At 37.4% G+C, this 27,949-nt stretch overlaps 1 protein-coding gene and 1 long non-coding RNA gene across 3 annotated transcripts in view; one reads left to right on the top strand and one right to left on the bottom strand.

Annotated features, from left to right (window-relative positions):
- Positions 1-27,949, bottom strand: part of sv2bb (synaptic vesicle glycoprotein 2Bb) — a 57,233-nt gene that overhangs the window by 17,479 nt on the left and 11,805 nt on the right. The window contains exon 1 of one of the 2 annotated variants that reach the window (XM_048158905.1): positions 22,876-23,142. The exons of the other annotated variant lie outside the window; for it this stretch is intronic. The gene's annotated coding sequence lies outside the window, so the exon portion shown is untranslated. Of the gene's footprint in view, positions 1-22,875; positions 23,143-27,949 lie in introns of those variants that run through there. 2 annotated transcript variants of the gene reach the window in all.
- Positions 150-27,941, top strand: LOC125247548. The gene is made up of 4 exons (XR_007180110.1): positions 150-341; positions 1,449-1,578; positions 21,792-21,856; positions 25,830-27,941. It is a non-coding gene; the product is annotated as an uncharacterized LOC125247548 (long non-coding RNA).

Genomic DNA, 27,949 nt, shown 5'->3' with positions numbered 1-27,949 from the left:
TTAAAGGTGCAGTATGTTGGATTTCTGTCCACTAGAGGTCACTAGAGGCCTATTCAAAACAAAGGCGTAGCTTGATGATGCCAAGTTTGAGCGTGGAATCTTGTGACGTGGTCTCCACCTCATAGCCGGTGCAAAAGAATAGGGATAGGACTCGGGAAGAAATCATCTTCATGGATGCGATTATTAACATTACTGTAGTATGAAGCAGAGCAGGACCGAGTGTTGTGGGAGCTGAGCGAGGCAGCTGGAGCGACTGTGCAATACACGCCTCACGAGCAGCAGAACTTTTATTATGACACAGTCGCCGGCGCTGCTTCCTCTTTTCCGGTCATGAGTATGAGGTAACGCAGCTCTGTTTATCATATTAGATACATTTGAGTGTGTTGAAAATGATGTTGTAACGTTACTCTGTGCGTTCGCTCGGTGGCTGCTGTGAGACACTTGTTTGAGACACACTGCAGTAAGATAGATCGATTTTAGAATATCATATTAAATACTGGATGGCTTGTGTTGATAAATGGCATGCAATTCATTTTAAAACATATTGTATGACGGAGAAAATGCTGTATTACTGTTAGTAAAAATAAAGCTGCATCTGATTATGCTATGTTAGCTACTTGACAAAATAGTGTTTTTCTCTGAGGCATGGTAAAGCATGATACTCGCAAAAAATCAAGAAAATTAGATTTAAACAATAAGACTAAACATGTTGAGCTATATAACAACAATTAGTTTTCTGTCTATAAATATATCAAAACAGTTGCTCCCTTGTCTATTAAAACGTGTAATATATTAAAGCGTCTTTGGTGTTTCCATGGTTTCTACAAAATAAAACCAGAAACCGAGGCAAAGGGTAACGCGGGTATGACGCAATTGACAGGCGACTCCTCACACGTCCCGGACCTTTGGTTAAAATTGCAATTTTCTCACAATTTACAAATAGTTGGAAACATTTGGGATATTGTAAGTACTCAAGTGAACAAAATATATAACACTGGCCTAGTGGTTTTTGGATATTTTACTGCAAAAATCTTACATGTTGCACCTTTAACGGTCATGTAACCATATAGCCTATGTTTAGCTTTTTACTTCTGGCAGTTGTATTAGACATATTTGTGTTAATTTGTGAAAATTATCATGGTGAACAAAACGTGTGAGAATCATAAACTTTTGTTGGTCACAGAGTTTATTCTCTGCAAGAATCCAAAAGGCACTTAATTAAAAAATATTCTGTTGGGTTTTTATCAAAGCAACCAAGATGATGCTAACTTCCAGATTGGCCTACAAAAATATGTTATCACTGCAGCAGTCTATTAGACTGCAAGTTTAGCATGCTGCTAGCCAATTAGCCTGCTAGATTAGTAACTAGTGCTACAAATGGATAACTGGAAACGCTATTTTGATTATCTATGAGGAGACATTGTGAAATGTGGTATGTTTTTTAACAGGCATAACAAATGGCTACATCTTGGGGGTAGAATCTTGCACAACATCAACAACTAGCAACAGCTGCTAACTGGACCATGCTAGCCAACCAAATTTTGGTGTTAATCACTGCACAATGGCTCTAACATTCAGGTAGGAATTTCATTATTGCTATATTCATGCATTTTTGACAGGTATGACAAAACACAACACATTAGCAATAATACATTAATGCAAAGACACAAGACTAATGTCACATTCATTATGATGGAAATTGCTCACATTCTTTTTAAACAAATCACAATCACAAGGAATACCATCTTGCTGCAGTGTGTTTTCTCTCAGGGAAAGTTCTGAAGGCCCTGCCATACATAAATCAGCTCTTTTGCAATAAACATCACTCACCTAACATGGCACAGTTGCAATGCTATTTTTGAGTTACTGGCTCGTTCATTTTTTTAGTCAGTATTTCTGAAGTTATGTTTTGGGCCACTTGTGGCACAGAAATAACACACTTCACCCTTAAGGTCCCGATATACTTTTATACTATATAAAGCTATATACTGCTGCTAATTTACAGTTTCTTTCCTGGTGAAGACAAAATCCAGAGAATAATGGGGAAATACTGGAATGGGTTTAGTTAGAAAGAACCTCATGTAGGAAGACAACTTTAGAAGCTTTATTGAATAGTTAAGTAAAAATATTTAGATATTATTAGTATGCATTTATTCATTTTTTTTTTACATTTATATATTCATACATTTACATGTCTTTATTTACATATTCAGTCACTTATTCTTTCATTTACAATGAGTACAACATGTATGACTTGTACTTTTAATATTCACGAATGATGGCAGTGTGAAGTCTTGTTTCTGACACTTATAGTAGAGGAACATATTGTGAATGCTATTAATAGTGATTCCCTGTTTTATTAATCATTGTGATGGGAGACAAAGACGCAAAGGGTTGAAAGTAAAACACATTTAGTGTGTGCGAATGTTCTTCAGGGTCATCAACAACAGAGAGAATGAGATTTCCCTCAGGAACAGATCCAAACAAGGCCTATTAGAAAACTGTTGTTGGGGCAAATTCAATTTGCAATCATTTGAGGCAGCGCACTCCCCTCCAAATTCCCATGTCTTGTTAAACATTACTCCCCATCTGTGCATTATATGAGAGGGGCGATTCTGGCACAGCGCTGTGCAAAACTGCTAGATCTCATTAAATGGCTTTTTATTCAAGATTGATTCACTTTGGTTTTTCAGCTCCTGCATGGATAACAATGGATTTGTTTATTGTTCAGAAGAGGATTGCGCTGAGGTAGATGTGCAATTTGGCATTTTCTCAGCCTGCTGGCATCTGCGACAAAGTGGCTCATTCACTTTTGACAAAGACAAGTGAAGGTCAGAGTTTCCAGATGGGCTTTTCTCAAAAAGAATCAGTCGCTGGTTCATCTGATACCTTTTCCATCGAGCCTGCAGGAGACATTTGGCTCTTTGCAAACCGACACAAGATGCACATTTCTGGCTGTACTTTGTGAGCAATAGTTACTATGACAATGCCAATAGTTTCTATGACAATCAAGCGGACTTGAGAGTTAAGGCAATGACTGTTTTGTTAATCAGGCTAATTATAAATGTTAAAAGAAAGCATACTTGAGGAAATGTCAATAGAATATATATATTCTAATATATAGAAATAGTATTTTTTTAAGTTTGCATGCCAGACTGATATAGTGTACTATTTGATTCCACCAAATCAGCTTATCTTTGTAAAATGGCACAGCTTTTTAAATATCTGAACATACACTCTTAACTTCAGTCAATCAAGCATTATATTTATCAAGCTCTATTTAATGATAGAACTTTAGTAATTAAAACTAAAACTTGGTAAGCAAGTTTGAATGCATATATATTCTGTTAAAGGGTTAGTTCACCCAAAAAATGAAAATATTGTCATTTATTACTCACCTTCGTTAAGACCTTCATTAATCTTCGGAACACAAATTAAGATATCTTTGTTGAAATCCGATCCGTGAGGCCTCCATAGCCAGCAATGACATTTCCTCTCTCAAGATCCATTAATGCACTAAAAACATATTTAAATCAGTTCATGTGAGTACAGTGGTTCAATATTAATATTATAAAGCGACGAGAATATTTTTGGTGTGCCAAAAAAACAAAATAACGACTTATATAGTGATGGCCGATTTCAAAACAATGCTTCAGGAAGCATCGGAGCATAATGAATCAGCGGTTCGGAGCGCCAAAGTCACGTGATTTCAGCAGTTTGGCGGTTTGACACGCGATCCGAATCATGATTCGACACGCTGATTCATAACGCTCCGAAGCTTCCTGTGTTTTGAAATCGGCCATCACTATATAAGTCATTATTTACCAAAAATATTCTCGTCGCTTTATAATATTAATATTGAACCACTGTACTCACATGAACTGATTTAAATGTGTTTTTATTACCTTTATGGATCTTGAGAGAGGAAATGTCATTGCTCCCTATGCACTTCCAATCATCTTAACCTAGACAATGAGCTACAACAACCCAATTTTCCTCAAATGCCCGATGCAGCGATATACGTTACAGTTAGCGAACATCCGGACACCGTCCATGCTTCTGAAAGCAACGTTTAGATATGTAAATATGTGCTGCTTTCTTTCACATTCAATAAAAAAAAAAAACACAAAACAAAATTGACAGTGGTGAGAAACAGCAGTTAAGAAAGCATCTGCTATGTGATGTGGATGTTTGTAAATTCCAGTCACACCATTTCTTTCTTCGATTTTGCTTGAAGTACATCGGGGTCTTAAGGGTGAAGTATGTTATTTCTGTGTCACGAGTGGCCCAAAACATAACTGCAAATATACACACTATTTTCAAATAAGTAGAAAATTAGCTGAGAAAAAAATGAACGAGCTAGTAACTCAAAAATAGCATTGCAACTGTGCCATCTTAGGTGAGTGATGTGTACAGCAAAAGAGCTGATTTATGCATGGCAGGGCCTTCAGAACTTTCCCTGAGAGAAAACACACTGCAGCAAGATGACAGCCGTGGTAAAAGACACTTCCAGTGCACTGCACCACACCCACGTCAAGCCAAATATACAGCACATGCGTCAAACCATAGAAGCCTGGCCATGAAAGATTCAGGATAACACTCTGTCACGTGGAGCCCGTCATTCATTATCCATGGGGATAACAAGATTCTGGTTTGTTGGTAGATTCAGCTAATGATATTCACAGCTTGAGCAGGGTGACACAGTGTCCAGCAGGGAAGCGTGGAAATATAATTAGGTCTATGGTCAAATATTTGGAAGATGATGGGTCACCTGTTACTGAGTGGTAGGATGGAGGCCTCGCAACAGGAAAAGGATCTGAAAGGTTTGTGGTTTGGGATTATGATGCATTGTGGGAAATATTGTGGATGATGGTAACTTTTCAACTCGGTTCAATTCAGGTGCATTTGGCAATGCAGCAAACCTATATTACAAAGTATAGGTGTTGACATATGGGTAGTTGACAAAAAAACAAACAAAAAAAAAAAAACGTATGGGTGTGACATACTATACTCCATCTAAAACAGCATTTTGCTTATCATTTCATAATTATTATGCATGCTGTTTTTATGCCCTCACATTAATTGAGGAATATTTATACTAAAATTAATTTAAAATGAACTAGGAAAGACATAAAATGTTAATAATAACAAATTGAAAGAAAAATATACAAAATTATTATATAATTAATCATTTATAACTGATAATTATATATATATATATATATATATATATAATATAGTATTTTTAATTTTACCTAAAACTACCCATATATGCAAAATATATTTCTCGAACACAGAAAAGTTGCTCCTGTCTACCTTGTCTTTATGCATAAAATGCCCTTTACAGAATTTTCCAAGATGGCAGAACAAAAAAAAAAAAAGAAGAAGAAGATCAAAACAAATAAGCAAAATAGGAGGGAGACTGCTGTGAATGAGCTGATGTGATATCTCTCCCTCTCATCATATTTTAAGGCTCATTATCACAGACATGGCACAGCGTGAGAATGACAGGCTCTTCAAACGGCCCTCATATAACACTCTTCAAAAATGGAGGAAAATGTCACCAAAACTGCATGGATTGCGGATGGTGTGTGTGTGCAGCTTTTGGTGACAGGACCTAAAACTAAAGCCTATTACATCTTAATATTCATCATACATCTGATCATCACTGACCTGACTATATATTATAACATCCATGCAGCGTGTCCCACAATGTCCTATGAATAGAATTATGTGCCGTATATGTCTCAATATGCCCTTTTGCAAAAGTTAAATTTAAGTTGTTTAAGTAGTTTTTACATACCAGGCAAAAAAAGTTCCTCATACCTGAGAGATATCACTGAAATACTTGTGAAATAACACCCAAAACTAGCCTCTGTAAACAGCAAACAGTATTAGGGGGCCGGCCCACAATTATTATTTTTTTTTAAATCAACCAGAAATCTAGCCAATGAGAAACTCTCTCTCTCTATATAGATATTCAGCATTGCTAATATTAGATTAGCTGAGAAGTCTAAATAGGGCGGGGTTTTGTTCTAAAAAGTGCGTGGTAGTGGAAGTTTGTATGTATGTATTTGTTTGTATGTTGTGCAAGACATACATTGAGAGATGTAATGCAAATCTTCACATTCTACTCAGACAATATCTGTTTTGTTTGAGTGGAATACAAAGCCTAGTGAAACAGCTGCTTTAAATGTCTGATGTAAATACAACAACATGGCCATTCAGAGGAACGCTGTTTCTTCCATGTACACACTTGATTAAACAACAGTAAATTGACAGGTCTTCTCGCATGTAGGAGAAAACTACATAATGCTGACAAAGTCATGCTGATCGGGGTAAAAAAAAAAAAAAAGATATGGACACTAAACTACAGAGAACAGTTACATAACATAGCTACAGAAATATACATATCATTTTTATATCTCACTGATATAAGCCTAATGATCTCGGATGGATTTGGAAAGTCCAGAAAATCTAGAAGAATATTGCTTTTATACAACAGTCCAATAAACAAAGTTAATATTAATTAACTTATATTTTAGACACAATATTGTCAGCTTTTTTGTTGCGTTGACAAAAAATAGTTCCAAAATGCCAAAGCAGAACAGTACGGAAGAGGATTAGGGCCAAGCAATAATAAAAAAATAAAACCATCTCGAGATTAAAGTTGTTAAATAACGAGAAAAAACTGGTTAAATTTTGAGAAAAAAGTCGAGATAAAATGTTGAGAATAAACTCGTTAAATTACGAGAAAAAACTGGTTAAATTTCGAGAAAAAAGTTGAGATAAAATGTTGAGAATAAAGTCATTAAATTACGAGAAAAAACTCATTAAATTACGAGAAAAAAGTCGAAATAAAATGTTGAGAATAAACTCATTAAATTACGAGAAAAAACTTGTTAAATTTTGAGAAAAAAGTCGAAATAAAATGTTGAGAATAAACTCGTTAAATTACGAGAAAAAAATGGTTAAATTTCGAGAAAAAAGTTGAGATAAAATGTTGAGAATAAAGTCATTAAATTACGAGAAAAAACTCGTTAAATTACGAGAAAAAAGTTGAGATAAAATGTTGAGAATAAAGTCATTAAATTACGAGAAAAAACTCATTAAATTACGAGAAAAAACTTGTTAAATTTCGAGAAAAAAGTCGAGATAAAATGTTGAGAATAAACTCGTTAAATTACGAGAAAAAACTCATTAAATTTTGAGAAAAAAGTCGAAATAAAATGTTGAGAATAAACTCGTTAAATTACGAGAAAAAACTAGTTAAATTTTGAGAAAAAGGTCGAGATAAAATGTTGAGAATAAACATTAAATTACAAGAAAAAACTTGTTAAATTTAGAGAAAAAAGTCGAGATAAAATGTTGAGAATAAACTTGTTAAATTACGAGAAAAAACTCATTAAATTTTGAGAAAAAAGTCGAAATAAAATGTTGAGAATAAACTCGTTAAATTACGAGAAAAAACTCATTATATTTCAAGAAAAAAGTTGAGATAAAATGTTGAGAATAAACTCGTTAAATTACGAGAAAAAACTCGTTAAATTTTGAGAAAAAAGTCGAAATAAAATGTTGAGAATAAACTCGTTAAATTACGAGAAAAAAGTCGAGATAAAATGTTGAGAATAAAGTCATTAAATTACGAGAAAAAACTCATTAAATTACGAGAAAAAACTCGTTAAATTTCGAGAAAAAAGTCGAGATAAAATGTTGAGAATAAACTAATTAAATTATGAGAAAAAAGTTGTTAAATTTCAAGAAAAAAGTCGAAATAAAATGTTGAGAATAAACTCGTTAAATTACGAGAAAAAAGTCGAGATAAAATGTTGAGAATAAAGTCATTAAATTACGAGAAAAAACTCATTAAATTACGAGAAAAAACTCGTTAAATTTCGAGAAAAAAGTCGAGATAAAATGTTGAGAATAAACTAATTAAATTATGAGAAAAAAGTTGTTAAATTACAAGAACAAACTCGTTAAATTACGAATTTGTTCTCATAATTTAACGACTTTTTTCTCATAATTTAATGAGTTTATTCTCAACATTTTATCTCGACTTTTTTCTCGAAATTTAATGAGTTTTTTCTTGAAATTTAACAACTTTAATCTCGAGATGGTTTTATTTTTTTATTATTGCTTGGCCCTAATCCTCTTCTGTAGTACGGTTTGCTGCAACACATTGGCATCTATTAATTCATGAATGAATCAGCGTTTTTGAATCACTTGAATTAATTATTCAATCACTCATAAAGATAGAAACCTGTTTAGTTTCTGAAGAAATCTGTTTGATTAATAATTAATGAGTCACTTATAAAGAGTTTTGTTCGTGACTGAATCAGCAACAAATATTGGTCGAATGGATCAATGAATCACTCAGTAAGACGGTCACTTGTTGCAACCTGGCGTAACCAATAATTAACCAGGTAAAGCCTTGGAACTGCCAGCTCATTTCTCTTCCTTTAGTGGCACATCCAGGTTTTTTGACAATGTTGCACAGCCCAGTTAAACACAATCTAATTGCTCATAATCAAATACACAGATTGGTCTAAATGAGGTTAATCTAATTGGTTTGAAATCTGTCCCGAGTCAATATTCATGCTTGTTACTCATTTAGATAAGTTAGTAAGTGTCTTGTTCTGATGCAATCCCTGAAACATACCAGCACTGCTGAGTTTCTTTGTCTTGTTACATTGCTTTTTCTGAACCACAAAGCTGACTTTCCCAAACATTATACATGTATCTAGGCTATGTGCAGTCCATCCCTTTGGTATTGGATCTTTCTAACTCTGCAGGTTTGGACTTGAATCTGGGGCATGAACAAGTACTTGGGGTTCATTTTTCTCAAAGCATACCCTAAAATAAGCACTGAGGGGTAATATTTTGTAACAGAGAAGTTGCTGTAGTCTGTAGTTTGTTTAAATAGGTCATACCATCGTAACCATCATACATATATTATAAATTATATATAAATGATATAAATTTTGTTCAAAGTGTCAAAAGGTCATTCAGTTTAACCGTCCAAAGGCCAATACAGCCATTTCATTTGTGATTAAAATATCTTAAAATATAATAAATGTATATATTTGTTTATTCTGGCATCATATCAGCATAGTGCAAAATGGTATTAAAATTATGAGTAGAAGTCGTTGCATTGTTATGTGAAAGAATGTGAATAGATCCGGGAGAAACAAGTGGAGTGATACAAATTGTGAAACCGTTTCCGTGTGATATTAGTAGAATATTGCATGGCTTGAAAAGATTCGAGAACCGGAACTAACTGTTGTATTTGTACATATAAACCAGCTCAATCAGGTCCCCAACAGTTTTCGGAAGATTTTAGCTGGATAATTTAATAACATACTCTATGCTGTGACAGTGATAAATGTGAAAAAATAATGTATTTCCATGGACAAGAAGAAAAACTTGACAAAGTTCAAAGAAAACACCCGCTGACAACAAAACCACAGTCAAAATCCCATGTGGTTAACATAAATGTCACATCTTTCAAAGCTACTGCGACCACAGCTCTTATGATGACAGTGACATCTTCATTAACAGAGATGCTATTTCTAACCCAGTGCAAAGATGATCTAATTTAGCTCTCGCTGAAAGCGTTGATTGAGTCAAACTTGTGGGTTAAGCCGAAAGAGGTAAACTACAGCCTCTCCAAACACCGACAGCCTGCTGTTAACTCATCATGATCTGAACATGAAACCCCTGTGTAGCTCCAGGCATCTGCCTTAAAAGCTTAATATAAAATATGAATCACAGCCCCAGGAACACAGATTCAGACATGATTTTCATTCACTTTCATGGCTCCAAAACCTGCAAGTCTCCAACCAGGAGCCGTTGACGTCAGAGACTGGGCGGCAGGATGATGGCTGCACCAAATGAAGTTTTCAGAACAACAACAACAACAACAACATCATCTCTGGCAAGACTAATGCAAAACATGCTACAGGCACTTTATTTCAGCTGTCCATTTTAAATACAATTATGTAAATGATCTAAAACACATATGTAAACTATATGGTTTATTTTAAAATTATCTAAAATTCACATTTAAATGATGTATAATACATACAAGTTACATAAAATTATGCAAATTAATTAAATTTATAATTTACTTTTTTTTTTTGCATTTCACAATTCTGACTTTATTTCTCAGAAATGCGAGATTTAAAGGTCCCGTTTTTCGTGTTTTTTTGAAGCTTTGATTGTGTTTATAGTGTGCAATATAACATGTGTTCATGTTTCGCGTGTAAAAAAACACAGTATTTTTCACATAATTTACTTATCTGTATACCGCTGTTTCCACTGTCATAAAAACGGGCTGATGACTTCCTTGTTCTATGAAGTCCCTCCTTCAGAAATACGTAACGAGTTCTGATTGTGCCAGCGGTTCCTGTGTTGTGATTCGACAGCAGCTTAGCGAACCTTGCACGGAAAGGTCACGCCTCTTACCATAACGTGGAGATGCACGCACTCAGTGTTATTGTAAACGTCTTTAATTTTACCCTATCAATTTGAGCCGGAATCAGACCCGGTGATTGGACTGCGGGATGAAAATAACAGCGTTTCGACGACATGGCGACAAACACACTCTACAAACGCAACTCTTGTGTATTCCTGTGGGCGGAGGTTAGTCAAAAAACTGTTTTAGTGACGTCATTAAAGAAGGAAGTAGAGGGATGTAGTCCAAACTGGCCGTTCGATGTAGGCGACTTCTGTTAAATAAAATATCTCGCTTGGCATTGAACTTTGAGCTTTAAAATTTTACAGATTTTATTTATACTCTAACAACAACATTACACACTAAAGTTTGAAACATGGGATCACGAAGAACGGGACCTTTAAGGACAATTGCCAGTTATATAGTCAGAATAGTGTGATATAAACTCATTTGACTTTTTCAGAATTGCTAGTTTCTCACAATTCTGACTTTATAACTCACAGTTCTGACTTTATATCTGTCACACTGCTGTGTAGATAATCCAACACTAACACGATGAAGAGAAAATAATACCTTTAATAAAGCCAAAGGCATGAATCAAAACATGAAGAGTTTTACACACAGAACACTGACGAGACTGGACAAACAACAGAAAAGCAGGAACTTAATCACCTTGTTATCCACACTACTTAGCAAGAAAAATCTGATAAACATGAATAATGATGGTGACCATGGAGACCAAGTGGCGGGAACTTAAAGGAACCCAGGAACCAATGAAAACTCAAAGAGTCCAAAACAAACAGACATGTGACATAACGTCCCCCTCCCGGAACAAGAGTCCAACCAAGGAGGGGGGTGGGCACCCTGATGTCCTGGAGGTGACGGGGTAGGTGAACAGGACGGTACTGACAGGTAGGGAGCCTCCAGGGTGGCTCCGGCAGTTCAGGGGACCGGGCGGAGCTGGCAGTTCAGAGCACCATGGCGGATCAGGCAGTTCACCAGGATTGTCCTCCGTGGCCTTGAGCCCAGCCACGATGATGGGAAACGTATAGCCACCCCCCACCCCCCCAAAAAAAATATTGGGAGGAGCTATGGGTTTCTGGGCTGGAATGGACCCTGGAGCATGCTTATGGGTTGGAGCAGACTCTTGAGCAGACGAGGGAGTTGCCTCGGGACGAGGGAGGGAGTCAGAGTCATAGACACGGTGGCGGCCGTTTTAGTCGAGGGCTCAGATTCAATGGTGGCCATCTTGACCGAGGGCTCAGATTTGACGGCGGCCATCTTGACTGAGGGCTCAGGCATGATGGGAAACGTATAGCCACCCCCCACCCCCCAAAAAAAATTCTTGGGAGGAGCTAGGGGTTTCTGGGCTGGAATGGACCCTGGAGCATGCTTATGGGTTGGAGCAGACTCTTGAGCAGACGAGGGACGAGGGAAAGAGTCGCCTCGGGACGCGGGACGAGGGAGTCGCCTCGGGACGAGGGAGGGAGTCAGAGTCATAGACACGGTGGCGGCCGTTTTAGCCGAGGGCTCAGATTCAATGGTGGCCATCTTGACCGAGAGCTCAGATTTAACGGCGGCCATCTTGACTGAGGGCTCAGGCATGGCTTCTGGGCTGGAATGGACCCTAGAGCATGCTTATGGGTTGGAGCAGACTCTTGAGCGGACGAGGGACGAGGGAGTCGCCTCGGGACGCGGGACGAGGGAGTCGCCTCTCAGATTCAACGGCGGCCATCTTAAGATGAGATTCTTGACTGGTGTCCATTTTAGGACAAGGCTCTGGAATGGCAGCCATCTTGGGAAGAGGCTCTGGAATTGTGCCAATGTTAAGATGCGATTCTAGAATGACCAAGGGTGACTGTGGTTGAGTAGTGGTGGTGTCTTCATCAACCTCACCGACTGGGAGGAAAGAACCACTCACCCATAACACAAATATACTGGACCAGAGAGCATGTGGTAGCTGCTGCTGGAACCTGCTGGTACAGATGTCATCTAAGCCACACCAAAACACAGTCTTAAGGGTTTCATCATTCCAGGTGACGAGGTGGGAAAGCTTGAGGAACTCTTCCACATATTCCTCAGTCGAGCGGCCATCCTGGATGTGAGCAGGGGTGAGCAGACGGTCAGCGGGTTTGACCGGGGTGAGGAGAATGCCCATTTTAGTTTTAGTTGTTTAGGTCTGGTCTTCTGTCACACTGCTGTGTAGATAATCCAACACTAACACGATGATGAAGGGAGAATAATATCTTACATAATAACTCCAAAGGCATAAATCAAAACATGAAGAGTTTTACACACAGAACACTAACAAAACCAGACAAAGAACAACAGAAATGCAGGAACTTAAGTATTGTGGATAACAAGGTGATTAACAAGAAACAGCTGATAAACATAAACTAATAATGATGGTGACCATGGAAACCGAGTGGCAGGAACTTAACAAAGGACAACAGGAACCAATGAAAACTCAAACAAAGAGTCCAAAACAAACAGACATGTGACAATATCTCACAATTCTGACTTTATAACTTGCAACTGCGAGTTTATATCTTGCAATTCTGAAAAAGAAATAGTCAAAATTGTGAAATATAAACTTGCAATTTGAGGAAAAAGGGCAGAATTGTGAGATAAAAAGTCGCAATTACCTTTTTTTATTTCATGGCGGAAACAAGCTTTCATGTCAAGGAGATTATGGTGGATCTCTATAAATTTCAGCCTATTCAGTTTATTTACTAAATATAGTGCATGAATCTTATGAATTTCTTTTATGATGCTTTTAAGTCTTTTTGAAATTCTAGTCCCTATTTATTGCAAGGAAAAAAGAGATGAATACAGAAGAAATCAACTCTCAAACAGGTTTGGAAAGGCATGAGGTTGAGTAAATAATGATGGCATTTTCATTTTTGGGTGAACTATCCCTTTAAAAGTTTAAGAATCTGTCAATGTATAGTGGTTAAGGCCCTTGAAAGAAGTCCAGAGCATTCATCCCGAATGTCTACAAGTCAGTAAATTATCTGTATTATCACTGACCTTTATCTCTGAGATGGTAGGGGTGTGTAAGGGGAAAATAACAGAGAATCAGTTTGTGAGATCAGTTGTCGTCATGACAGATGAGAGCTGCAATTTAATCCTGCTTAATACTGCGGAAATTTTATTCTGTCCACTGGCCACGAATGGCTTTAGATTACTCTCCGTCTCTCGGAGCAAGAGTGCATAGATGACATGAGAAAAGGATTTATCTGTTCCCTGTCTCTCCGTTGTCTCACCGCATTTTATCATTGCCGTAGACAGCTGATTGCAGCTAGCGTCTCTCATCATTGATAAAGTATGGCATAGAGACTATCTTTGCTCACTTTGAGGAGGAAATGACAGTCTGCTTCTGTGAAACAAAGCTATTCCTGTTTGTTTTTTGTTTAACTGACTGGTTTCATGAGCCGCTCACACAGACATGTTTCCATCCACCTATTTTTATGCGCCTTTTGGGATATCGCACAGAAAAAACACTTATCCGATAAGAAGATATGTGCATAAACTATGATGGAAACACATTTACTGTATAAATTCATCAACACAACAATAAAAAACTCATGTGACTTTGCCTCAACACTGGATGTGATTGGATAACCGGACTAACCAGCGGATCAGTTTCAGTGCACAGCATAGCAAATGTTGGTTTGATCATTCTGAAATGTCTGAGCCAAAGTCTATCATCAGAATGATTTGTTTCAATTCCCTCCCAGAAGCATCTCACACGATTGCGTTCCCAAACACCAGGCATCCGAATGCAGAATAACATGACAGCGTTTTATCGTGTTTAGCCGGTGTGCTCTGAGACACGAGTCATTTAAGATGTATGAAAAAAAGTGGCTTCCCTGAGTGCAGTAACTTCCATTTTTATTGCAGATATTTTGTGCCAATTTCCCAGGAATTATTCGCAAATGTTTTACGCAATATTCCAATTTTTGTGCACAAGTTAAAGATGCAGTTAGTGATTTCTGAGAAACGCTGTTGATATTTGAAATCACCAAACCAAACACGCCCCTACCCAAAAGGATCACACCCCTATCTTGATAGTTCCGCCTCAGAATTCACAAAAATGCTATACAGGTACCTCCCCCCTTATGTGTATACACCCCTTACTGCTGATTGGCTACAAGCGTGTTTTGGTGATTGGTCCGATTAACTTTTAACAGCGTTTCTCAGAATTTGCTTACTGCACCTTTAAATTCGCAACTTTGGATGGAAACATCGCTAATGCATCGCCATCTCATGACCCGTTTGTACGTATTTTTTTACGAGGTGGCTAATTTGTATGAATTCGTACGACCTCATTCGTTCGAATTCATACAATTTGTCTAAACCCCAGTGACGGGTAGGTTTAGGGGTAGGTCATTCATACGAATTCATACGAATTTGGCAACTCGTAAAATACGTATGATTTAGCATAAAACATTCGAATTCGTACGAGTGAGGTCATACGAATTCGTACGAATTAGCCACCTTGTAAAATATGTGCTAATTGCCGTGAGATTGGGTTGCGCTAATGAGATCAAAATGAAATCAAAATTTAACACAGTTTACTTTCATGATGCACATTCATGATCTTCCTGTAAATATTCATCAGTCTTTACTGCAAAGAAGAATATAGTTTAGATTTTTAATCGTTTATTGAAATTTAATAACTTGTTCTTCCTCTGTAGCGACTTTCCAACACCCACTTTTCATGATGCAATCAATTCTCACTGGATAACATCAAGTCCCTTCTACAGTTTTTTTTGTTGACTACAGAGTTTCACTCAGAAATACATTACGGAAATAAAATGGGTTGAAATCTAATAACTTATTTCATTGTCATCCTGTTTTTTTTAAATGTATGTCTTTATTTTTTTAGTTAATTTTATTGTTTGTATTACATTAAATTTTCTATATTTTTTAATTGCATTATTTCTGTATAAAACTTGTCTAATATTTAAATGTAAAAAAACGTAAAATAATTTTAATATAATATAAAAATAAAAGTTAGAGAAAAAATAAAATTATTTATTAACTTTGGTGAGAAGCTTGCATCCTGGTTAACAGCGGCGGCATACACAGCAGCACAGTGCGTGTTGATGTATGTTTCCACACAACCCCACCCAGCACTCCCTTCTTCAGCTTCCCTAGATGAAACAGCCAGCTGGGTGTTACATAACCGCTGCTTTGAGTTCACGTATGCACCTATTTTCCTGCTCCCGTGTGCAGTTTCTCTCCCTTTAATCATGCAGTAATGCACAAAAAACAATGAGTTTCATAAAGACATATATTTACATAATTCAGTAATATTATACTGTGCTGTATGCACTATTCATAAAAGAGTCACTCTGTTGTTTTCACTGCATATACAAGGTTTAATTGTCATATTCGTTAGTTAATTAATTAGTGTAAAGACCCAGATCATTTCAGACATCTGGATTTGACTGGGATTTGCATTTTTAAATCATTCATTTATTAAATCATGAGAATAAATAAATACATGAATTATTCTCATGATATAATAATCATGATTTAATAAATATATTTATTAATTAATTTAATAATTCATGCTCAATGCTCAAAAAAATCTTTTAACTTTACTGAATATAATATTGAATTTACTCCCCAAAATGAATAAATAAATAAAGTTTTTAAAAGTGTAAAAAAACATAATGAAGTTTTATTAAGTGTTAACAATGAGATTGTGGTTTTTATAACCAATTAATACCGCTTTTGTCATTTTTTACAAGATGGTCAAAATTTGTCACCAAAAAAGTCATTCGGTTTAACCAGAATTTGTACCGAATGACCTGATGTTTCGGGACATGCGTATGAGCAACTGAAAACATGAATTTTTCAAATAGTTAAGAGTTAGTTAGTTACTTTGCTTCATGACCATGTGGTCCTTTGCAGGTGTCTGAATGATGTCACATCCTGTCACATGATATTGACCACATGACTTGATCCAAAATGGTCTCTTTATATTGGTTACTCCGAATGACATCAATGAAATTATTTTTTCCGGACATTCTTTCTCATAACAAAACAACGATTTCTACACATAATTTTAATACCATTTTGCACTATGTTGATATATGATGTTATCAAATCATGCCAGAATAAAAAACATATACATTTATTATTTTAAGATATTTTAAGATATTTCACAAATGAAATGGCTGTATTGGCCTTTGGACGGTTAAACTGAATGAACTTTTGACACTTTTGACAAAATCTTTAAAATACCTTTATATGTTGCAAAATATAATTAAAACCTTTTGGATTCAATAAAAGACATCTAGTTGTACTACCTTACATACTTTGGATGTCATATCTTTGTTTATTTTATATATATATATATATATATACAGCTATGGAAAAAATTAAGAGACCACTCCAAGTTCAGAAATCAATGTTAAGTGGTCTCTTAATTTTTTCCATAGCTATATATATATATATATATATATATATATATATATATATATATATATATATATATATATAACCCCAGTTCCAAAAAAGTTGGGACACTGTACAAATTGTGAATAAAAACAGAATGCAATGATGTGGAAGTTTCAAATTTCAATATTTTATTTAGAATACAACATAGATGACAAATCAAAAGTTTAAACTGAGAAAATGTATCATTTTAAGGGAAAAATAAGTTGATTTTAAATTTCATGGCATCAACACATCTCAAAAAAGTTGGGACAAGGCCATGTTTACCACTGTGTGGCATCCCCTCTTCTTTTTATAACAGTCTGCAAACGTCTGGGGACTGAGGAGACAAGTTGCTCAAGTTTAGGAATAGGAATGTTGTCCCATTCTTGTCTAATACAGGCTTCTAGTTGCTCAACTGTCTTAGGTCTTCTTTGTCACATCTTCCTCTTTATGATGCGCCAAATGTTTTCTATGGGTGAAAGATCTGGACTGCAGGCTGGCCATTTCAGTACCCTGATCCTTCTTCTACGCAGCCATGATGTTGCAATTGATGCAGTATGTGGTCTGGCATTGTCATGTTGGAAAATGCAAGGTCTTCCCTGAAAGAGACGACGTCTGGATGGGAGCATATGTTGTTCTAGAACTTGGATATACCTTTCAGCATTGATGGTGCCTTTCCAGAAGTGTAAGCTGCCCATGCCACATGCACTCATGCAACCCCATACCGTCAGAGATGCAGGCTTCTGAACTGAGCGCTGATAACAACTTGGGTTGTCCTTGCCCTCTTTAGTTCGGATGACATGGCGTCCCTGTTTTCCAAAAAGAACTTCAAATTTTGATTCGTCTGACCACAGAACAGTTTTCCACTTTTCCACAGTCCATTTTAAATGAGCCTTGGCCCAGAGAAAACGCCTGCGTTTCTGGATCATGTTTAGAAATGGCTTCTTTTTTGACCTATAGAGTTTTAGCCGGCAGTGGCGAATGGCACGGTGGATTATGTTCACCAACAATGTTTTCTGGAAGTATTCCTGAGCCCATGTTGTGATTTCCATTACAGTAGCATTCCTGTATGTGATGCAGTGCCGTCTAAGGGCCCGAAGATAACGGGAATCCAGTATGGTTTTCCGGCCTTGACCCTTACGCACAGAGATTGTTCCAGATTCTCTGAATCTTTGGATGATATTATGCACTCTAGATGATGTTAACTTCAAACTCTTTGCAATTTTTCACTGAGAAACTCCTTTCTGATATTGCTCCACTATTTTTCACCGCAGCATTGGGGGAATTGGTGATCCTCTGCCCATCTTGACTTCTGAGAGACACTGCCACTCTGAGAGGCTCTTTTTATACCCAATCATGTTGCCAGTTGACCTAATAAGTTGCAAATTGGTCCTCCAGCTGTTTACATTTAACTTTTCTGGCCTCTTATTACTACCTGTCCCAACTTTTTTGGAATGTGTAGCTCTTATGAAATCCAAAATGAGCCAATATTTGGCATGACATTTCAAAATGTCTCACTTTCAACATTTGATATGTTATCTATATTCTATTGTGAATAAAATATAATTTTATGAGATTTGTAAATTATTGCATTCCTTTTTTATTCACAATTTGTACAGTGTCCCAACTTTTTTGGAATCGGGTTTGTATATATATATGTATGTGTGTGTGTGTGTGTATATACATACACACATTACTTTATATAAAGCGGACAGTCATATAGGTATATAGGTATATAGGTACAATTATAGGTAGAGTTCAAAGGTCATCACTCATTGTGGTTTGGATGAAACATCACATCCTGAAAGATCTGTAATAGGTGCCATGCATCAAAAGGTTAAATCTAATACCTTACAATAAAAGCTTGAATTACATGCACATGCATTTTAAAACCTACAATATTCTCCATCTTTAATCTTGTGCTAGCCACACATTCAATAACATGCTTTTAATACTATCACACACAAGCACATAGACAGATCAGGAGAGATAAATACAATCTGAGAGTTCCATTAAGCTGAAGAGGAGACACACGTCTCCCCCACGTCTATTTTTGAGCTTGGAGATGCACACATTAGTAATGTGTGCATCTTCAAATTTAAAGTTATTGATTGATTCCCGTTCCTTGCAATTCAGAAGCGCACACATAAAACATGCTGGGTGAAGGGTTATCAAGATCTCCAATAGCAGACGCATTTGCAGCATAGCATGTGTTAACTGAAACAACTACAGTGTTAAGTCTAGATTAATTTTCATAGAGATTTAGTGCAGATAAACAGGTGTGAATCACACACTGTATCACGTATCACAACACTATGGCAACCAGAGGTCTCTATTAGCGGAACACGCTAAGTCTTATTGATTTTCTTGACATGATGGGGGTCACAAAATGTCCTCGTTTCATTAACCAAATGATACCCTTTGCCAGGCCTAAATTATCTTTAAATGGTAGGTGAATGAGAGTGAGTCTATAGTTAACATGAGATATTTTATCCACTCTGATTACAGCTATATATTTTTAAAGAACAATCAGTAGTCTCTGAATGTGCTCCACTTGGACCACAAAATTAGCATTGTCTTTGAAATTACATGGCCGTGCAGGAAATAACTGAACAGATTGGCGAGTATAGCTTCTGTGAAATATAATTTCATCATTCTGGTATTGGACACAAGATAAAACAAGTTATTTCTGTTAATTTCAACAAATGGAATAGAGTGGTGCATGGATGATGTTAAAACCCGGAAGACTAATTCACCACTGGTTCCCTTGAGATTTTCCTATGGGGTTTTATAATGGATTTTTTCAATTTATAAGTAAAATAAGGTCTGTGGTAAACATGAGTTGACAATACTTGGATGTTTTGTCCTACAACATAAATGACACACACCCATATCGAAAAAACACACATTTTACAAAAACGTATGTATTAACTAGATAACAACATTTAGATTGTGAGAGTACAAAATGTCCAAGTATTGTCAACTTATGTTTACCACAGGCATTATTTTACTCAGAAATTGAAAACCTACAGAAATCTTGTGGGAACCACTGGTGAATTAGTCTTCCAGGTTTGGAAGTCATCGCTGCACCACTCTATTGCAACACTCCACCCCCTCTATCTTTCATTGGCCAAACAAACAACTGGCCCCGCCCCAAATTCATGCTATTGGTGGAGCCTGTTGCTATGTCTGGCTTCTCAAACAAATAAAGCAATGTTTTGAAAACACCACTGGGTTTACAACTTTTTGAGACATCAAAATACAAATGGCTTACTCATAGTCCAATCTCATCACATTAGAAAATGTAACTATTTTATACTTTGGCGAATTGATGGGATTGATGCGATATTTAATCAAATAGAAAAATCACAAAAAATAAGGCTTTATTTTGTCAATTGCAAACTATTTGTATGTTGAAAAGTGGGTGTTATGTATAGCCAGAATAGTCAGAATGACAGTAGTCTCGTGTAGACAGACTTTCAGACAGGTCTGAACTCTGTCGCAGCTTTCATTAGCCAAGGACTGCCCGAGAGGACGTTTGACTGACATGTAACGCAACCAATCACAGTTCGTCATGTTTAGGGGCGTGAAAATGTAAAGTCGTTGTCCCTACAATAACAAATCAGCGTGCATCTAATAAATTATTCATTCAAGAACGTTGTGCATGTTTACTGTAACAATGGAGCTGCAAACTAAAAAAAATTTAAACTACCTTTAAACTCATGCACGATTCAACCAAATGTACACCACAACACATGCCTAAGATTAAACATGGAGGCTCAACCTCTTCAAATGGATTTTCATAGTTGAAACCAAAGAGTTCATCAATAGGCAAAAAATGCCTGTTCAAATGCATAGTTATTCAATTAAAAAAAGCAGCACAAAGGGAATAAATCACAGAGGCTCAGGGTGAAAAGCCGCCATGTTGATCTATTAGGGAGAACCCTGCTGTGAGCAGAGCTCTAGTAAAATATTAAAGAGTCTGCAGACATCCATGCACTTCCTCAATTCAGCAACATTTTCTTCTATGGCTGACTACTATTGCATATATGTTTTGCTTATTTTTAATTCCATTTGTGACGTTTATTTGTGCTTCAATGTCGACTCTGACACCTAAGTCAGAGGTTAATCCTCATGGTTTCAGGAAGCTGGTTCAAACGGAGGAAGAGTTGAAGAAAAAGAGTTGTAGTACATTATAGCATGTTTTTCAGGGACATTCTGTTCCGATTTTTTCCCTCTTGAGATTTATCATCTAGAAAAAAGCTTCTCTCGCAAACATAAAACACAAGGCAACTGCAGGAGTGCAAAATTGGCATTACATTAACTGCCAACGCTAGGTTGAAAAAACAGAGCTCCACTCTCTGCACATGCTCACATTCAATTCCGTCCATGTAGCTTAGTTACAGATGATTAAAAATATGACCATTAGATAAAGACAGATGAAAATTGTTGTCCACTTGTGAGGTGAAATTGAGTGTGAAGTCCCAGTTTAGGTAGATTGTATAACATGATCTCATTGGTAAATGCTAGTACATTCAGGCTCCTCTTGTTTTTTTTTTTTTTTTTTTTTAAAAACCCCCACAAAATATTCATTAAAAAGCAATATTTTTTTTGCTTTTTGGAAATGAGAGACGTTCCATTTGGGAATTGTGTGCTATTTTTAAAAGTCGGAATATTTGCCATCTCTTCTATGGAGCTTTAGTCTCGTTTCTGGCAGAGGAACATTTTACACTATGAAGCAAAAACTGATCCAAATTTGATGTAGTACTACTGCTAACTCAAAGCAGTTTCCAAGATTTTGTTTTCAGCCTGTACTCCCTCGCCGTGAGGTGCCTCTAACAAGTCATATTTTTATAACATGTTTTCTGCCTTTGATCACCAGAAATCCACAGAGGAGCAGTTTGAAAGCCACAGAAGACTGCTAACGATCCAAAGATATCTGGGAGTGTGAGTTGGAAACAATTTTTTCTAGATTTGCTAGATTTCTAGATTTTGGGTTAAGTTGAACACGTGAATAAATTCACCTGCAGTTATATGTAGCATACAATACTATATTTACTACATAACTAATTTCTCCATGGGTGTTTAATGAACAGTTTTTGCATCTGAGAAAGGCTATAATGGTGCTTCTGGTGCCCGTGAGACATTTAGAGGATATAAATAATGCATATGTTTTTATCCATTGCAAGGAGATCCCCCACCCTTCAGTACACAGCTAGTACGCACACAATTTATAAATACACACTATTAACTTGCATTCACCCACACATTTTTGAACACAAAAACACACACACACGGTGGAGTGCGCTGAAAGTGATACATCAAAACATCAATTTTATAATTTAATCAGTTCACACGTTTGCATCATTGCACATCTCATTTTCATAAACTTAATGATGCTTTTCATGTCAAAAAGAGAAGGCCAGCATATCACTCTTCATTTCTGTGAGGATCTAAGTAATCTGAAAAAGCAAGTTTCATAATGCTTCCAGCACAACTTCTCTTCGCGATTGATGAATGTTCTGCTTTCCGAAAGTGGTGACGATTGTGCACTTTATCATATTAGATTATTGCATCACTTAGTCTCTGCGGGAGAAATATTTTCACTGTGTATTGATTATGTAACTGCTTCCAAAATCTACTAGGCAGCAACCAGACTCTTATCGATTCATTCTATAAATGGAAGCATCACCTGAATGCTTCAGTGTCTTCGGTTACAGTTGATTTTAAAGAAAAACTCCCTTTAGCTGAGTTTTCTGTGCAGTGAAGCTTAGTTTTCATGCCTCTGTGAGCTTCAAACATGGTTCTTCCCTTTAATATTTCATAAACTTTTACTCTGCAGAAACCCCCACTGCAACCTCTGTTATGGACTTTCATGGCAAAACAAAACATAAAAAACCATTTGACACACTATATCACTCTATATCTAGTACACAATACACAAAGAAACAAATCAACTTTCTTACCGTTAAATTATGCACCAAAATAGTCCCTCTATTTTTAAAAATGTAAAAATTTGAAATCCCCCAAAAAGCTGTGTATCCGGTAATGACAGCCTGTGTTCAAACATAAGAGAGAGGGATCATCCAGACAGCCAGCAGAGATGCTGAACAGGAAGATTAGGATGCGAGCGCTCTCACTCGCACTCTCCGTCCCTCCTCCCGATCCGATCAATGTAGGAGGAGCTCCCAGAACACGCCCAAGCGACTCACAATGGTAGCGTCCATCCCTACCTCTGCTCCTCGCTCACTCCCACATGTGCCAGAGCTGCCGTGAGGGAGCAGCTACTGTTTGTGATAGAGGGAGAGAGAGATGGAAGGAGAGATACTGTAGAGAAAACAGGAATGCACATCAGGGAGGAGGAATTGGGCTTGGCAGATGGAGTTGCTGATGGGGGGGGGGGTCTTTATTAATGACGGATGGGTTTGGTTCAGTGTGATGAAAATGCTATCTATCTATCTATCTATCTATCTATCTATCTATCTATCTATCTATCTATCTATCTATCTATCTATCTATCTATCTATCTATCTATCTATCTATCTATCTATCTATCTATCTATCTATCTATCATTCAACCCATGAAAGGGAAATGCATCACTATTCTTCACATATTGTTTACCGACTGCAGTGCTCTCACCTGGCAAGGTGTGTGTGTGTGTGTGTGCCAAAGTGCTTCAGGGTTTGCCATATGGAAGTGCTGCATAGTCTGTACTTAAGAACAATGAATTGCCTGAAGCCTGATGAAAAAACCTCCCACAACTCACATGTGAATAAAGCAGATGCCGTAAACACTGTTGTTGTTTCACTAACTCGAGGCTTTCGGCTTGACCTGACTTGTACTGGATGTATTTACTTACCCATTTAAACAGTTTGATTCATTAGTGTTGACAGACATATGTGACTTTTTAACAGCATTCTGATTTTTCTTGTGTTCCCACATATTGTGTTGGAATCATTTTTTTAAAATTCTTTTTGAAAGAAGTCTCTTAGGCTCACCAAGGCTGTATTTATTTGATCAAAAAATACAGTAAAATATTGTAAAATATTACAAATTTAAAAGTACTGTTTTCTATTTTAATATATTTCAAAGTAGAATTTATTCCTGTGATTGGCAAAGCTGAATTTTAGTTAACAGTTTCCACAAAAATATTAATCAGAAAAAACTGTTTTCAATATGAAAATTATATATATATATATATATATATATATATATATATATATATATATATATATATATATATATATATATATATATAGCCTATATAAGACAAATGAATCTATGCTGCAAGGTGCAATGTAATATGACAAAATAAAAAAAATGTGTCGATTTCCCAATCATTGGAAAAATGAGCTTGGTGCCAATGCAATGAAACATAACAAAAGCACAGTGTATCTTTTCCCATTTATTGGAAAAAATTGCTTGTTACTAAAAAAATCTACACCGTTAAAGTCCCTGTTTCCACCTGGTATTAAGATGCATTTTGGTCGATCGGATCACAAGTGGACAACAATAAATACAGGTGTAAACGGGGTCTAAAACGTTTTGAGCTTGTCCACTTTCAACCACTTCCAGAGGTAATCGAAAATGCATTCGATCAGATGGCTTTCGTAGTGTAGATGCTCATGTGGTCAAATGTGTTCAAACAGCCACAAAAGACCGCCTACTCTCCACCTATACTGACTAGAGGTGTAAACATTATGGGAAACGCGCTAGCCAGACGGGATTTAAACTGTCAGCTGAAAACCCAAGTCTGGTTTGAAGACGAAAAAAAATGTACCAAGCACAATGTTCTCTCATCATTCCTGATTTCTTCAGAGCGTTCGTTGTGATTTTGCGGCTATCAGAGCAGAAACGAAAGCGGTGTTTTTCCGTTGTCTCAAGGCGTGTTCATATGTAAATTGCGTGAACTTATTTTGTTCATTAGATCAAAAGATCTGAAAAAAAAAACATACACTTACCCGTCCATAGACCCTCCCCGTGAAGAGATCAGGACAGAAGTGGTTGAAAGTGAACAAAAGAGATGGATTAAAATACCAGATGAAAATGCGTATGTGTCTCCCTTGTCCACTTGTGATCCGATCGACCAAAAACACATCTTAATACCAGGTGGAAACAGGGCCAAAAACAGCGACACAGACAACAGAAAAACGCATGTATGCAAATGAAAGTAAGTAGTGTTGTTACTTTTAGTTACTCTCCCTCTACATCAGAGTAGCTTATTAGCATGAAAGAATTGAGCAATAGATCAGATCTTTTTGAATCATGCTCATATGGATAAACATGTTCTACTGGTGTATTTCTGCACCAGCCTATACTGCATAATAGATTTTGAACCTGCTATGATGAATATTCATGCAGCATTTATATGGTACAGGAGGAGAAACTTTCTGCATGATCTAATATGGAGCTCCAGCAAGTGCAGCATGATTCATATACTTCCTCCATGTGTTCGTACCCCTGCCCCGCCCTCTGGTCCATCCCCTTCATCAGACCCAGTTGGTTTGACCTGCTGCTGGGCCATCATTATAAAGAGTGGATGTCCTACACAGGAAAGGGAAAATCTCACTAATCCCACACAACATAATTCTGCTTGCTAGAGGATTAGGGTCAAACATTGGGCACAGCCCATGACCAGATTTAAATCATACACCATTGCCCACTCCTCATCTGCCATCATCATCATCATCATCATCATCATCATCATCATAATCACTACCCTGTACCCTGAAATTAATCAAGACAAGGGACCTTTTGCAGGTGGGAAAACACATACAGACTGTCAGGTCAATCGTGTGACTGTTAAACAGTCCTTCCAGGATTTCACAGGACTTATTTTTGCAGCCTAAAATGGCTGAATTTGCGGTGCATTTCTCAAAATTTGTGGCAATATTTACAGCATTTCTTGTTGTTTTGCAGTGAAAATATACAACAGACAACATTCTTTGGGAAATGGAAGGCTGGGAAAGCAGTGGAGGTGGCAGGGTCACGCCTGAGACAAAAGGCACTAGTGGGCACTGTGGCGACAGGCAGAGCGGGCTTGTGCTACTTTCCAAAGACTCTGGTTAGCCAGGCCCGTGGCAAGGAAAGACACCATCTACTCCAGGGAGATGTCTGAGCAGGCGTGGAGGAAGAGCGAGTGAGCAGGGCGGCGGGACTCCGGCAGCAGGGAGCGTCGACTAAGTTGGAGAGTACACTGCAGTGCAGGATCACCTGGGCAAACATCTTGCAGGCAGATTTCCATCGGGTCCATTTCCTGGTACAAGCTGCCTACGATGCCCTGCCAAGCACAGCGAACATCCATGTCTGGGGGAAGAGTGAGACACCTTCCTGCCTTCTTTGCTCTGGAAGAGGCTCTTTAGAACATCTCCTCAGCAGATGTCCAAAGGCTCTGGCTGATGGGCGCTATCGTTGGCGCCATGACCAGGTGCTTAATGCAATTGCTGAGAGCTAGCCTCAGCCATCAGCACCAGCAAGAACCATCATGCTCCAAAGAAGGCAGTCCCTTTCATTAAAGCTGGAGAGAAACCCCGGGCGCACCCACAATTAACAACAGGCCTCCTCCACAATGCCTCGAACTGGCAGCTGCAGGTCGACCTGGGAAAACAGCTGAGGTTCCCTCAGCATATTGCAACAACAAGTCTCCGCCCAGACATGATAGTTACCTCAGAGGTTTCAAAACAGCTGATCATGCTGGAACTTACGGTGCCCTGGTAAGAGCATATTGAGGAAGCTAATGAGAGGAAATGCGCTAAGTACCAGGAACTGGTGGAGGAGTGCAGAGAGAGAGGCTGGAGAACCTCCTGTTAGCCCATAGAAGTCAGCTGTAGAGGCTTTGCAGGATGATCATTTTGCAAAGACCTCAGTCGTTTGGGTGTTACAGGGGCGGCCAAGAAGAGGGCTGTTCAATCCGCGAGCGAAGTCGCAGAGAAGGCCACAAGGTGGCTTTGGATTAAGAGGGCGGATCTGTGGACTGCTACTGGGACCCAAGTTGGGGCTTGATCAACCCCGGCTGGGTCGCCTGGGCGAGGGTGTATGATGTTTCGAGACCCGAAACACCCAATGATCCCAGGATACATCACTGAGGATGCGTCCCAGTGCATCCATGAGATGTTTCTTGCATATATTTTAACATCATTATTACTTTTCTGACCTCGAGAACCATTGCAGGGCTCCAGACTAACATTTGAGGGCTGTAGCACCAGTGCCGTTAAGTTCTACGGTGGCACCAGCCCCTGATTTGGCAGCACTGTGAGGGCTGACAGAAAAGCACTGAGCTTGAGTTGAGATGCAGATAATATTAACTTTTATTTTATTATTATATTTAATAAATATTAAAAATATTAGGGTGTGGAAATGGCTAATAAGCCAATAAGTACTCCTCTGCAGCATCTACTACCGGTAATTTATTGTCTTTTTTATTTCTGAATAAGTGTTTGCTTTTCTACATCATGAAACTTTTAGTTTTATAAATGGGGACAAACTATGAAGGATGAACAAATAATGTTTTGGACATCATATTAAATAACATATGGGCAATATATAAAACTTTGAAGTGCTGGGAAAAGTTGTGTGAAGCACTTAAAAGCACTAGAAAACATTACTGCCACAAGTTATATCTGTTAAACCACAGATATCAGATTAAACAGTTTCCACGTCGGGGCTGTTTGATATGACCTGTGGTTTAACAGAGAATTCTGCAACGAATGTAAATGCTTCTCACAAGAGTTTACAGCGATGTTATTAATTCTGTGAATTCAAGCGGTTTCTTCCCAGCGCTGTGCAATAATGGTGTCGTGCGATCGAGATCGACCCGCTGCTCTGAACTCCTGTCGTAACGCGATGTCTATTATAGATCCTTTTCACAGATTGTGATGTTGCGTCATCAGTATCGTAAATCATGCAAAGTTTTTGATATTTTAATTTTTAAAAAAACGTATGTACATTTATAAAACTATACTTACTGTATATTACCTTTGCATCAAATTACAAAAAACTAGCTAATGCTGCTGTGAGGGTGTTTCTAATACAGTGGAAAT

This window comes from Megalobrama amblycephala, linkage group LG15, assembly GCF_018812025.1.
Source record: "Megalobrama amblycephala isolate DHTTF-2021 linkage group LG15, ASM1881202v1, whole genome shotgun sequence".
Classification (NCBI taxonomy): Eukaryota; Metazoa; Chordata; class Actinopteri; order Cypriniformes; family Xenocyprididae; genus Megalobrama; species Megalobrama amblycephala.
Note: the sequence above shows the minus strand (reverse complement) of the source record. Positions and strands in the feature narration are given on the sequence as shown.